The following is a 13,737-nucleotide window of genomic DNA, read 5'->3' as shown; positions in this document are numbered from 1 at the left end:
ATGCCATGCCCATGCTAATGACATATTATATGATGCTGCTTTGACATCTCATTCATTCATCCACAGAAATTCACAGAAGTTTCTTTGTATCACCCACTGTGCTAGATGCTGAAGATACAATATAGTGGAGGAGGCCAAGTAAGTTAATGTTTCAAGGGTGTCATAAGTGCTCCAAGCGATAAGCACAGAATGCTGTGGCAACACAGAGGAATGGGATGTGTAGCATGAGAGCATGAGTGACAAAGAAAGAACTGACTTGGCAGAAGAAACTAAATACTAGGTTTTCCTCCTTCAGAACTCAATGAGGGTCCATGCTGGCAGATATTATACTATTCAAAAATCACTCATTTCAGGCTGCTACATTTCTGCGTAGGTTTGTATAGCCTAGATCAGAGTTTTTTAATAGAACTCTGTCTCCAGATATAGAAATGGCCTCTATCTGTACTGTGTAATATGGTAACAACCAGCTACATGTGGATATTTGAGCACTTGAAATATGGCTAGTACTACTGGGGAACTGAACTTCTAAGTTTTCTTACTTTTAATTAATTTAAATTTAAATGTACATTGTCACATTATACAGCACAGGTCTAGACAGTGTGTGTTAAGCCAGAGAAAATGAATAGCATATGGATCCTCAATAGTCAATTAAACTTGGCATTATGAAAGCTAAAGCCATTCTTTTTTGGTCTTATTGGCACTACCAAATTTAGGGCCCTCATCATGTGACACCTAAATTTCTGAGTTCACTGAATTGATCCTTCTGTCATCATTTCCTTCTTCCTTCAATCTATTATATCACTATCAGATTATTTTCTAAAATGGGAAATTATGTAGTAAATGGGAGACCATTGAAGGTTATAAATGAGTAAATGGAAAGAAATATCAGAATCCAAAATCTTGTTTATAGGACTCAAAGACTTGTTAATTTGATCCAACATGCTTTTTCAACATTATTTCCCATTATCCCAGTCATGCATCCTAAGATCCAACGTGATTCATCCTAAACTCAAATCTAAAGGGATCTCTCAACATACTTCAAATACACCCAGTATTTTATTATTCCAAATTTCATCCTTCTAGATTCTGGATGTCTATAAACTTCCTTGTTAGTTTTCCAAAAACAATGAATTACTGGAAAAGGATGACATACTGAAATTAAATGTTGGGGAAAAAACCTACAAAGTTGGCTCAATCCAGTGCTGTGTTGATTTTGTGGTTGTTGTTGTTTTCTGACACTGTTCTTAGTATGATTATACATTTGAAAGGACATAATTGGGAGGACGGGATTGAAGAATCTGTAAGTTAGTACAGTGAAAACAGAAAGGGATGCTGATGTGGCATGAAGAAGAGTGGGGATGAGATAATCATACCTCTGAGAATTACAAAGTCTCAGTGTGTGTGAAGCATTTGATGGCTCTGAAATGTGATTTTCTCCTGGTAACCACACCACCTGGAATTGCCTAATTGATGTTCTCCAAGTCTGAAAGAAAAAAAATATGTACGCAAAGACAAGTTGGCAGGACAGTTTGGAAAGCATGATGGCTCTACTTGAACAGCAGAGCTGAGCCATGCAATTTGGAAAGGAAGCCTCAGTGTTGAATAAACACAATAAACACACAGTTTATTTATTGTTTCAATGTTTCATAAATATTATTTATTTTGGGAGGGGAGCATAATGACAGAGTACTAGGGAGCAATTAGCACTGCTAGCAAAATGAAATGGAGTCTTCCTGAAAAGGGATGGTAAGGAAGGGTGCAGTTTCATTCCTTCATAGCATTTAAGTTTAAATTTCATTCAAAGTGTATGAGGAATCAGTTGGGTGAGAGCAACTCATCGGTAATGCCCAGCCACCTCTTGGACATTGTCTTTTTTAAAAGATAGGTCAAGTTTGTATTTTCAGAAAGTTTCCTTGGTCCACATTTCTCTTACTATAAACTATAAGCAAGTCTTCTTCCATGCAGAAGTAGCAACAGAAGCAGACTTTACTAAAGGATTGAGTGGAGATTAAAAAAAATTTGAGATAAAGCTAATGGCTTGAAAATATGTTTTATTGATAGCCTCTTTATTTAGAAACATGATCTTTGTACCTCTTTTTTTTCCTCAATGTATAAGTTAGTCAAGTAAATGAAGAAGTCTTGGATACCACAAAACTAGGACTGTGTTCACATCACTAAAAATGGAGCACATGGTCTTTGAATAAACATCAAATATTATAATTTACCAGATTGCCACTTAGTTATTTGTCCATCGATTTGCTTTATTTCAAAACTTTTGGGGTTTTCATAAAGGCATTTGGGAGACTCATGAGCAGACTGATATCCCTCTAACAAAGGAATATCTGATGAGTGTTGAGACTATGAAATAACTCTCAATGTGAAGATAAAGTGGATGGCACATAATGAAAACTACACTATGGATTTGGCATAAAGTTAACAGCTGACAATGCCTAAAGAAAATATGCACATTTTGAGGGAGAAGTAACTATTTTAACTATAATTCCAGGTGGCTTTTTATTTACACATTCATTTTTATCTTGTGTGTATGAATTGATACCTCATGGAACTCCATTATGTTACAACTTATAGTCAAATATTGAGAGCTTTTAAAGTTAAATCGAGACTATGATGCTTGTAGAATAACAAAGTTTTAATGTTACCTTTTAGATTATGAATTTAAAGAATGCTCTAAAGCCTGAGCTTTCTACAGACTTCCTTTCAGATCCCACCTTTAAAGAAAACTTCAGCAATGCCATAACTATTGTCCAGGATCACACTTGAAACCTTATAAGAAAGCAGCATTATTTTCTTATTTCAAAAGTAGCTTAGAATTTGTCACACTAATAAGTTATTAAATTGATCTTAAGTTTAAAAAATTCTTATAATTACATAGGACTAGGTTAGCTCAAAAGCTCAGCCAAGAAACTGCAGGAATAGAAGTTGACCTCCTAGTTTCCATGGAAATAACATTAGAGAAAATTAATGTTTTTTTTTTTTCTTTTTAGGGCTGTACCCACAGCATATGGAAGTTCCCAGGCCAGAGGGTGAATTAGAGCTACAGCTGCCAGCCTACACCACAGCTCACAGCAATGCAGGATCTGTTGGAGACCACTGAACTGCTGAACTCTGCAGAACGCAAACTTGGTGTGTGGCAAAGCCAGAAAAGCATGTATGCTGGTGCAGAGTTGTCAAGTACAGGGTCTCCTTCAAAGACAAGATAAGGGACTTATGCATTAACCATGTTACTCAACAGCTGCACTATGTCCTAAGGGTATACACCAGTAACTTCCTCACTGGTAGTTCCTGTTTTTTATCACTAAGAGATAGCTTTGTCATTGCCTATGCCTGTTCTTGTCCACTAACCTACATAGGTCACCTTCCTTAATAAGTCATGAGGGCTAAAGCCTAGGCACTTTTGTTCTATGGAAGAGAGTACCTCCTGGTCCCCTACTTTCTAACTGTAAAAAGTCTTGTGTGTTTCGTTATACCTCACTGGCCCTCTTCCAGGATCTCCCGTTGCCCTGCAGCACTGGTTGAGGCAAGGATCCCCTACCCACTGAGCAAAGCCAGGGATTGAACTAGCATCCATGGCTATTAGTCAGATTTGTTTCTGCTGCACCACAACAGGAACTCCCTGTATCTATTTTTTAATGGACTTCTGAGTCTATGAAGCTATTGAAAACTATAAAACAAGATAATAATAAATTCAATAACTGAAAGAGGAAGCATGGTGCTGTTTTCTTTAGAACAACAGGTCTCAGAAGGAAGGGTTACTTTATCCCCCTTCCCCCAGGACATTTAACATTGCCTGGAAACATTTTTTTTTTTTTGTCTTTTTAGGGCCGCACACATGGCATAAGGAAGTTCCCAGGCCAGGGGTCAAATCGGAGCTGTAGCCGCTGGCCTACACCACAGCCACAGCAGCATCAGATCTGAGCCGCGTCTGCAACCTACACAACAGCTCTCGGCAACGCCAGATACTTAACCCACTGAGTGGGGTCAGGGATCAAACCTGCATCCTCATGGATACTAGTCAGATTTGTTTCCACTGAGCCATGACAGGAACTCCCCTGGAGACATTTTTGGTTGTCACAACTAGGAATAGTGTTTGCAACTGGCAGCTAATGGTTTGAACCAGGGATACTGCTAAACATCTGACAATGCACAGTACAGCCCTCTCCTGATGATGCCCCTCTGCCAAAAAAGTACCTAGCCCAAAATATTGAGAGTGACCAGGTTGAGAAACCCAGATTTAGAAGTGTACTTTTACATCTTCATAACTAACAATATACTTAAATATTGTAATTTGATTGGGATAGATTTTTATAATGAGGAAAATAATAAAGACAGTAGTAGCAAAAATTCAGACTTAAAAATTCAGATAATAAGTTCATGTAATTGTTTTGCCTTTTACTAGATATGTGACCTTAATTAGGTTACAGAAACCTCTCTCTATCTTTGTTTCCTGTTTAAAAAACAATTTTGTGAGAATTAGGAAATTAAGCACACAAAAGGATTTAGCATAGTGCTTGACAAATATGAAACATTTAGTGCATTTTGTGAATAAATGAAATAAATATTAATTTATTTCTAAAACAAAAACTGTTTTATTTAAAGGTTATGTCATACAAGCTGAAAAAGAAAGCATGTTAGTCAATTTAGTGCTCATTTTTTTTTTGACACCTTAGGAGGTCTTTGGAGGAGATACATAATGGTGATCATAGCAAAGGTCAAGTGTTTTCTAGTCATCAGTTGTACGAACTGTGGCATTTCTTAACAATGAAGAAAATGCCCCTTTTCAGAATAAGAAGCTGCTTATATACAATCCACAATTCAAACCAAAGGATTCAAATAGATTTTTGCCTCCATCTACAATATAACAAGAAAGGTAAGCTACAGAACAAGATATTATTTGATAGATGGGTTCGTTTGTGATTTGAAAACTAGTTGTTAGGATCAAATCCTAAATGGAACGTTCTCAGGCAGGTACTTTTAGTTACACAAGAGAGTGCCTGATATTCATCATTATATTCCCAAATAATTCATTGCCTTTAAAATGCAGTGGGAATTGATCAATAGCATTGTGGCAGCATTTTCTAAACAGCAGATCAAACTCTTTGCCAGTTGTACTGACAACACTTTCATTCCTGTGCCTTTGTATTATGAAACCCTCCATCTTCGGAGCCAATGTTTTTGGCTTCCTATCCACAACTGAACTACAAATTCATCAAGAATTCAGTTGCAAAGCATTTTGGCACTATCGTGTAAACAATGCTTTGGGTAACTGTGGCCCATGTCTTCTAGTTCATTTTGGGCAATGTTACTAATACAGCTTAAGTGATAGAAAAAAAAACTAAATCAGCCAAGTAATATGTTAATTTTAATACAATGGAATGATATTTATAATAATTTCACTACTTGAGTCAAATCATCATTTATGTTTCACTCTTAATCTTGTTGAAAAAGAGATATGCAGCTCAAGCTTGTTTAGAGAGTGATATGATGACATTAACAAACTGTTCTAGAAAATTTCATCACAGAATATTATTTTCGCTCTTCAATCTGCTCCTCATTTCTTTGTAGATATCTAAGTGATCCAAAACTTACTTAGATAAAAAGAAAGGTAATGTCAATAATTATTTGGTCATTAATATAAAACATGCTTCAATAAAAAATTCCTTTATACATGGTAAAAGTCGTTGTTCATACATGTCTTCTCTGGCCTAAACGTTCATGACTATAACATAACTGGCTATCTGGAATTACCCAAACTGTACTAGACTCAATCTGTATCATAGGAATTGATAGCTATGTATAGACTATGGTTAATCTTGATTTTCCTCTGATCCCACAAAACTTCAAACAACAAGGAAAAGGGACCATTACATTGACAACTCTAGGCTCAAACACATTTTGCTTGGAAGATTTCTGAATAGGAGAAGTTATGCGTGCCTCAGGCACTTGAGCAAGTGTTCAAGCTCCACTGACTCAAAATATTTTTCACATGTTTGTTTTTATAGCCACCTGATATCATAAACCCTTTATCTTTTTTTTTTTTAATTTTCTAATGCATTTTGAGGTAATCTTGTAGACTTGGATATATTAGTTTATAGTAGGTTTGTGATCAATGTCTGGCTTGTTTTAAGCAATATAGAGAAGATTTTGGAGAGATTCCAAAATAAATAATAGAAATAATGCCTTATAGCACTGACTCTCTCTCCTCAGGCCATATGCTCTCTCATGTTTAAAAGCAAATTGCTTTACACTAAAGCACTGCCTGCAATTATGTCTTGGAGAATGACTGCTTTGTATGCTCCTTTGACATGCCACTAAAGTACCATGTATTATTATTTTCAAATCAGCGAATAAATGGAAAATTTCTATGCATCAATGATTTTTAGTTGAGAAAGAACATACCTAAAAATAGAGCTTGTGCCAATGGGTAAATTTTGGCAAGTCTCAAGAATCAAAAGAACAGTGACAGGAGTGATTAGAGGATGGAAGGAAATAATTAAAGTTATTTTTAGGCTTTTACATTTATTATAAAAATCATCTAGTTTGTATAAGTTTTGAAATCATATGAAAAATTAAACTTGGTTCTATGGTAAGTGGCTTTACTCTTATGTAATTTTTTTTTCTATTGTAATGTCTAACTAGGAAACTAAAAGCATTCCACAACCAAACTTTACATATTCAATGGATAATTGATTGCATATGATAAAAACTCAGCTCAAGAATCATTTCCTCCTGTTATTTAACATGTAGCACTGGAATGTGAACAATACAGGAAGGATAGCTTTGCTTTTTCCTGTATGTTGCATAGGAATTCATATACCAGATGGGAAGTGTTTATTTTAAAAATCAGAGGATTTCATTTTTCAATGTAACAATGTATAAATTAACTTTAAACATCCCCCCACTATAAGTAATTACTATTTTGGCATGATCAGATAGCAATCCTTAAAATGTAACTATATTAAACCTTCTTGCCGACTGAAAATTGCACTAGGGTGTATTTTCAGCCACTTAAGAATAGTTGATTTTAAAGATAATACAAAAGCAGTGCTATTGGATTTTGGTAAGAGTAAAAAAATTGGGAGAAAGGTCAATCCTATACTCAGAAGGACTGTGTGATTTGACCAGAGGATTAACAGCATCTAGCTAAGCATTGTAAAACCCAAGGAACCATTAAAATTCTTATAGTGGAGATACAAGGCCACAATTAGGAAGAGATGACAGAACCATTACACAAACACACACATACACAATAAAGATGAGAGCAGGTATAATTATGCGAATATCTAGGATGGTTTATGAAAATATCAAACCAGAACAAATGTCCTGGAAATTTCTTTTTAATGCATATATCACAGAGTCCTACTTGGAGAAACTTTCTTTAGACATACTCTGAGGAAGAGACTCATGTTTTTGATTGGATAGCATGATGTAATTCCAAAGTATAGATAATATACCATTAAATGAATTTAAACTCAGAGGTGTGCTATAGCTAGTTCAAATAAGCTCGTGAGAATTTAATGGTAAACTTTCAATAATGTGAACATGTTCCCATTATTTAAAATTACGTAAGAGTGATATCAACAAGATGTCAGAGTAGACAGCTCCAAGCTCTCATCCTCCAGAACACCACCAAAAAAAACAAGCACTCTCAGAACCAACTTTGTCATAATTCTAGAAAAGAATCAAAGGTTTACAGCAATCAATCAAATACTGAATCAAGAAAAAAGCAACTTTCAAAATGGTAGCAAATCTTGGTGGCATTTTGCTTGCTTCTCCCCAACCCTCCCCCTGGCTCAACAGCAGTCTTGAAAATGATAGCCTTCATTCCCAGTGTGGGACCCTCTGCCAAGTTACAGAAGAAACAGATCAGGCCTTATTCACAAATTATTGTGTATGTTGCCTTTGACCTGTCTGGGGGCTATATGAAGTACTGATACTAGGCACTTATCTCTGTTTCACCAAACTCAGAACAGGCCAGAAAAGTAACAGTCATTTTTTGAAAGCTTTGCAAGGTGAACAAATAACCCTCAGAAGGCTTGGACAAAGGATTAAAGTGGAGACATATAACAGACCACCTAAAGTCTAGAAGAAAAGCTAGGGAGTTTCTTTGAAAAATTAGGCCATCAAAAATCCTCATGTTTATAGGGGATTTAGAAAGTCACAAGCAAAACAGGTTAGGACAGATGCAGACATTAGGATCTTAGAAGACCCTAGACTTTTACCTCAGGCTAATATCTAGGCTCAGTATAAACCTGAATAACTGTTAGAGAAATCTAATAAAGTGAAAATCTGCAAAGAATGAAAGAATTGCTTTTTTTTCCCTTTCTTTTAGCATCTAGAACTTAAGGAAATTTCTATAAATATTAGCTGAACACAGTTTAATGAACAGACACTTCAGTAATCACACACAAAAGGGAATACACTTAAAAAATAACCTTGAAAATTCATTAATCATGACTTCCTGATGTGGCACAAAGGGACTGGCAGCATCCCTGAAGCACCAGGATGCAGGTTCAATCCCCAGCCTAGCATAGGGGGTTAAAGGATCCAGCACCACTACATTTGTGGCATAGGTCACAACTGCAGCTCAGATCTGATCCCAGGAACTCCATATGCCATGGGGTGGCCAAAAATAGAAAAGAAAATTCATTAATCAAATATACTACTACAATCTTCAATAATTAAAGAACATACTAAGCCTGAGGGATGAGAAAGAATTTCATTTTCAAGAATTACCATATTATAATATTCAAATGTCTAGTATTCAACAAAAAAATAACAAGACAAAGAATCAAGAACATATCCAGGGAGTTCTCTTATAGCATAGCAGGTTAAGGATCCAGTGTTGTCACTGCAGTGGCTTGGTCACTCCTATGGTGTGGGTTCAATCCCTAGCCTGGAAACTTCCACATGCTACAGGAGCAGCAAAAAACAAAACAAAGAAAGAAAATATAGCCAATTTAGAGGAACAAAATAAACTGATATAAACCATCCCGGAGGTTACTAGACAAAGATCTTTTAAAAAGTGCTTTAAATATGCCCAAATGGCCAAATAAAAAGAACAAAAAAAAATGAAATCTGAAAACTACAAGGTACTAATAAAATAAATCAAAGATGACACAAATAGAGGGAAAGATATACCATATTAATGGATTGGAAGAATCAAGATTGTTGTCAAAATGACTATACTACCCAAGTCAACCTACAGAGTCAGTGAAATCACTATCAAATTATGAGCAATATTTTTCACAGAACTAGAACAGAATTTTTTTATGTTTGTATGGAAACACAGAAGACTCTGAATGGCCAAAGCAATCTTAAGAAAGAAAAATGGAGCTAGAAGAATCAGGCACCCTTTCTTTAGCCTATACTACAAATTTATAGTCATCAAAACAGTATGGTACTCACATACAAAAACATATAGATGAATGGAACAGGATAGAAAGCCCAGAGATAAACCCACACACATATGGTCAATTTACCTATGACAAAGGAGACAAGCATATACAATGGTGAGGAGTTCCTGTTGTGGCACAGCAGAAATGAATCTGACTAGGAACCATGAGATTGCAGGTTTGATCTCTGGCCTCACTCAGTGGGTTAAGGATTTGGCGTTGCTGTGATCTGTGGTGTAGGTCACAGATGTGGCTTGGATCCTGCATTGCTGTGGCTCTGGATTAGGCTGGCATCTGTAGCTCCAATTAGACCCCTATCCTAGGAACCTCCATATACCATGGGTGTGGCCCTAAAAAAGAAAAAAAAAACAATATACAGTGGTTAAAAGACAGCCTCTTTAATAAGTGGTGCTGGGAAAACTATATAGCTACATGTAATAGAATAAAAGAACACTCTCTAACACCATATACAAAAATAAACTCAAAATTGATTAAAGACTTACATATAAGACAGGATACTATAAAACTCTTAGAGAAGAACATAGGCAGAACACCCTCTTACAAAAATCAGCGCTATCTACTAAGATCCACCTCCTAGAGTAATGACAATAAAAACAAAAATAAACAAATGGGACATAATTAAACTTAAAAGTTTTTGCACAGCAAAGGAAAACCTAAACAAAACAAAAAGACAACCCACAGAATGAGAGATAATATTTGCAAATGATGAGACTGACAAAGGATTACTCTCCAAAATATACAAACACTTCTTGCAGCTCAATATCAAAAAACAAACAACCCAATCAAAAAATAGGCATAAGACCCAAATAGACATTTCTCCAAAGAAGACATACAGAAAAGATGAAACACAAAACATGAAAAGATACTCAACATTGCTAATTATTAGAGAAATTCAAATAAAAAGTACTGTGAGGCACCACCTTACACCACCCAGAATGGCCATCATCAAAAAGTCTACAAAAAATAAATGTGGTAGAGGGTACAGAGAAAAGGGAACCCTCTTACAGTGTTGGTGGGAATGTAAATTGGTGCAACCACTGTGGAACACAGTATGGAGACTACCCAAAAAACTAAAAACAGAACTATGATACAATCCAACTATCCCACTCCTGGGCATCTATCCAGAGAAAACCAAAATTCAAAAAGACACATGCATCCCAATGTTCGATGTAGCACTGTTTACAACAGCCAAGACAGAGAAGCAACCTAAATGTCTATCAACAGAGGAGTGGAGGAGTTCCCGTCGTGGAGCAGTGGTTAACAAATCTGACTAGGAACCATGAGGTTGCGGGTTCGATCCCTGTCCTTGCTCAGTGGGTTAACAATCCGGTGTTGCCGTGAGCTGTGGTGTAGGTCACAGACGTAGCTTGGATCCCGCGTTGCTGTGGCCCTGGCGTAGGCTGGCAGCTACAGCTCCGATTAGACCCCTAGCCTGGGAACCTCCATATGCTGCGGGGGCGGCCCAAGAAATGGCAAGAAGACAAAAAAAAAAAAAAACATAAAAAATTAATAAAAATAAAGAAAGAAAGAAATAAAAAAACAGAGGAGTGGATAAAGAAGATGTGGTACACAAATACAATTGAATATTACTTAGCCAAAAAAGAATGAAATAATGCTATTTGCAGCAATGTGGATGGACCTAGAGATTATCCTAATAAGTGAAAGTCAGACAGTGAAAGACAAACATGATATTACTTATCATAAGAATCTAAAAAAGGGATACAAAATGAACTTATTTGCAGAACAGAATCAGACACAGACTTTGAAAAACTTATGGTTACCAAAGGGGACAGGTGGAGGGAGAGATGGACTGGGGGCTTGGAATTGGCATATGCACACTGAGGTATATGTAATGACTGGCCAGTGGGGACCTGCTATGTAGCACAGAGCACTCCATCCAACATTCTGTGATGGTCTATGTGGAAAAGAGTCTGAAAGAGAATGGATGTGTATGCATGTATAATGGAATCACTTTGTTGTACAGCAGAAATTATCACAAAATTATAAATCAACTATACCTCAAAAAAACTTTAAAAAATGAAAAAAGCACTCTTGAATTATAACCCAAATGTAAAATAAATATACATGAGTCCATACATAAATAAACCAAGTACTGAATAAATAAACTGGAAAAGAGATAAATCTCCCATGTAGAATTCCAAATAATTTTTGTTGTTATGTTTCCATCCTCAAGGAGAGGCAGCATAACTCCTCACTCTTTAAGCGTAGACTACACATAGTGACTTATTTCCAAAGAGTACAGTATGGGAAAGTGGAAGAAAGAATAACTTTACAGTGGGGAAAACTGACAAATACCACCTCAGCCAGGCTATCAAGGTGAACATCAACAGTAATAATAAGTCATATTGATAGTATAATTCCCATGATAATACATGATAAAATGGCACCTTATCCCTATGGTCCTGACAGAAACATGTCCCCTCAGTCTAACCAGGAGAAAAAAATTAAAAAATACACATTAAGTACATTGTTGATTTTCTTCACTTAGTAAATTATTTTCTTATTCTTTTTGGATGCCAGTGAATTTATTTACACTTGTAGTCCAACAAATTCATCTGGTTTTGACATTCAGGAATTATTCTTATTTAATTTTTCCTGGTATATGGTAACACAGATTCAAGGCTTCCTTTATATCAGAAGAGTTTTGCTCCATCATGAAATTAAATATGCATGTATTTTTGTCTGTTTCATTTGTTCCGGTTTCTTCTTTACAAAAAAACAATTACTCAATTTTGAGGGCTTCAGTTTTTGGCTTCCATATCTAACTTCTAATTAATTCCCCTGCGCACACCCCATGTAGCTTTCAAAGCATTGCCAACAACTTTCATAGGCCTCATTCTTCATGTTTCTGACTTGGTACTCTACAGTGATGTATGCTGAGTCCACATTTTGTTAAATACAAACCAACATGGGAAAAAGTAAATTTTTTTTCTTTGATTTCACAATATGTTCAATATCACTTAAATACAAGTAAGCTGCTTGGATATGTATGCTTCATCTACCATGATTGACATTGCTTAATATCTGTAAAGCTGAAACTCTAGTAAATCCTTCTACCTTCCAACCTGCTTAATCTTGCTTCCAAGTTATTTCTCTTGGATATGAGACTGAGCAGTTAAAAAATAGCATTCACTTAGGCACTCTGGCTTTCTTATACTTGTATATTTGTTGCCTTCAAAATGATGTTGTCTTCTTCTTCGATTTCTGTACTTCAAAATAGCATCTGTACAATTTAAGGGGTATTAACAATTCAAGAGGTTCTTACTTTTCCAAATTTCTACATAGCTTTATTTTAGAAGACATATGTGACAGATCATAAGCTTGACCTTCAATTTGATCTTAAACTTTCAAAACCTGTGGTTTGGGGTTGTGGTTTTTCCCTAATTACAATATAAATGTTGTTTCCTTCTTTGCCTTTAGCTCTTTTCATGAGAAGTTATAAAATCATAATATTCTTCTGTGTTTTTCATATGCAGGCATATGTGTATGAAATATAGGTATTGAGAACTGAAGTTTAGCACTTGCCATTAGCCTCTACATGGATTAAATCTTGAGCCTATGTAGCTGCCAACCTGCAGCATCCCCTGAGTGGAGCTCAGGGTGAAAATCAGGAGTGAAGCACTTTTTGCTCTGCGAAAAGTGGAAGAACAGGTCTTCAGATAGTCAGGTATTTTTAGAAGATTTTATATGCCCAGTTCTTACCTCTCCTCATATCTAGAAAAACACTAAAATTCTTCATGGTGATGTCTTCTCCCTGTGATTGGTAGTAACCTTTAGGAGATCAGCAACAAACTTTCATAAAATGTGTTCGTGGCTGCATGCACCTCCCCTTCGCCTTTATCATACCCTGATATACCCCCTTTCCTCTTCGGGGCAGCATTTCATAGCTATCTGAAATACTACCACCAGGGCTGTAATTAAGAATAAAATAAAGAATGCCATGGTGAATGAAGTGACCTCCAAAGGTGAAAGCCAGTGAGTCCTGCAGGCTGTGAAAACTTAGGATACTGGCCCTGATAGCAGAGGTGCATATTACAGGAATGATTTCAGTGATCCCAGGCCTCTTTTGTTCCTGCTACCTGCCCTTTCTTTCAAAAACTCTTACATATCCTAGCTCCTCCCTGTTTCTCAGGGCTACCTGAGATGCTGTCTCTAGGCTTAAGTCCTAATTTTTCCCCCAAATAAAACTCAACTCTCAACTTTCAGGTTCAGCATTTTTTTTAAGTCAACAGTATATAGATTATATATATTTCATTAGAGATTTCTTTTTAACTCATTACTT

At 36.1% G+C, this 13,737-nt stretch overlaps 1 long non-coding RNA gene across 6 annotated transcripts in view; it reads right to left on the bottom strand.

Annotated features, from left to right (window-relative positions):
• Window positions 1-13,737, bottom strand: part of LOC102165926 (uncharacterized) — a 1,721,850-nt gene that overhangs the window by 539,085 nt on the left and 1,169,028 nt on the right. The window contains exon 10 of one of the 6 annotated variants that reach the window (XR_014835563.1): window positions 1,374-1,483. The exons of the other annotated variants lie outside the window; for them this stretch is intronic. This is a non-coding gene — a long non-coding RNA (uncharacterized LOC102165926). The remainder of the gene's footprint in view (window positions 1-1,373; window positions 1,484-13,737) is intronic. 6 annotated transcript variants of the gene reach the window in all.

The sequence above is a fragment of the Sus scrofa genome, chromosome X, assembly GCF_054392235.1.
Source record: "Sus scrofa isolate SSC_HxYL_T2T_F1_AM1 chromosome X, Sscrofa_HxYL_maternal_Yorkshire_Landrace_v2.0, whole genome shotgun sequence".
Taxonomy (NCBI): Eukaryota; Metazoa; Chordata; class Mammalia; order Artiodactyla; family Suidae; genus Sus; species Sus scrofa.
Note: the sequence above shows the minus strand (reverse complement) of the source record. Positions and strands in the feature narration are given on the sequence as shown.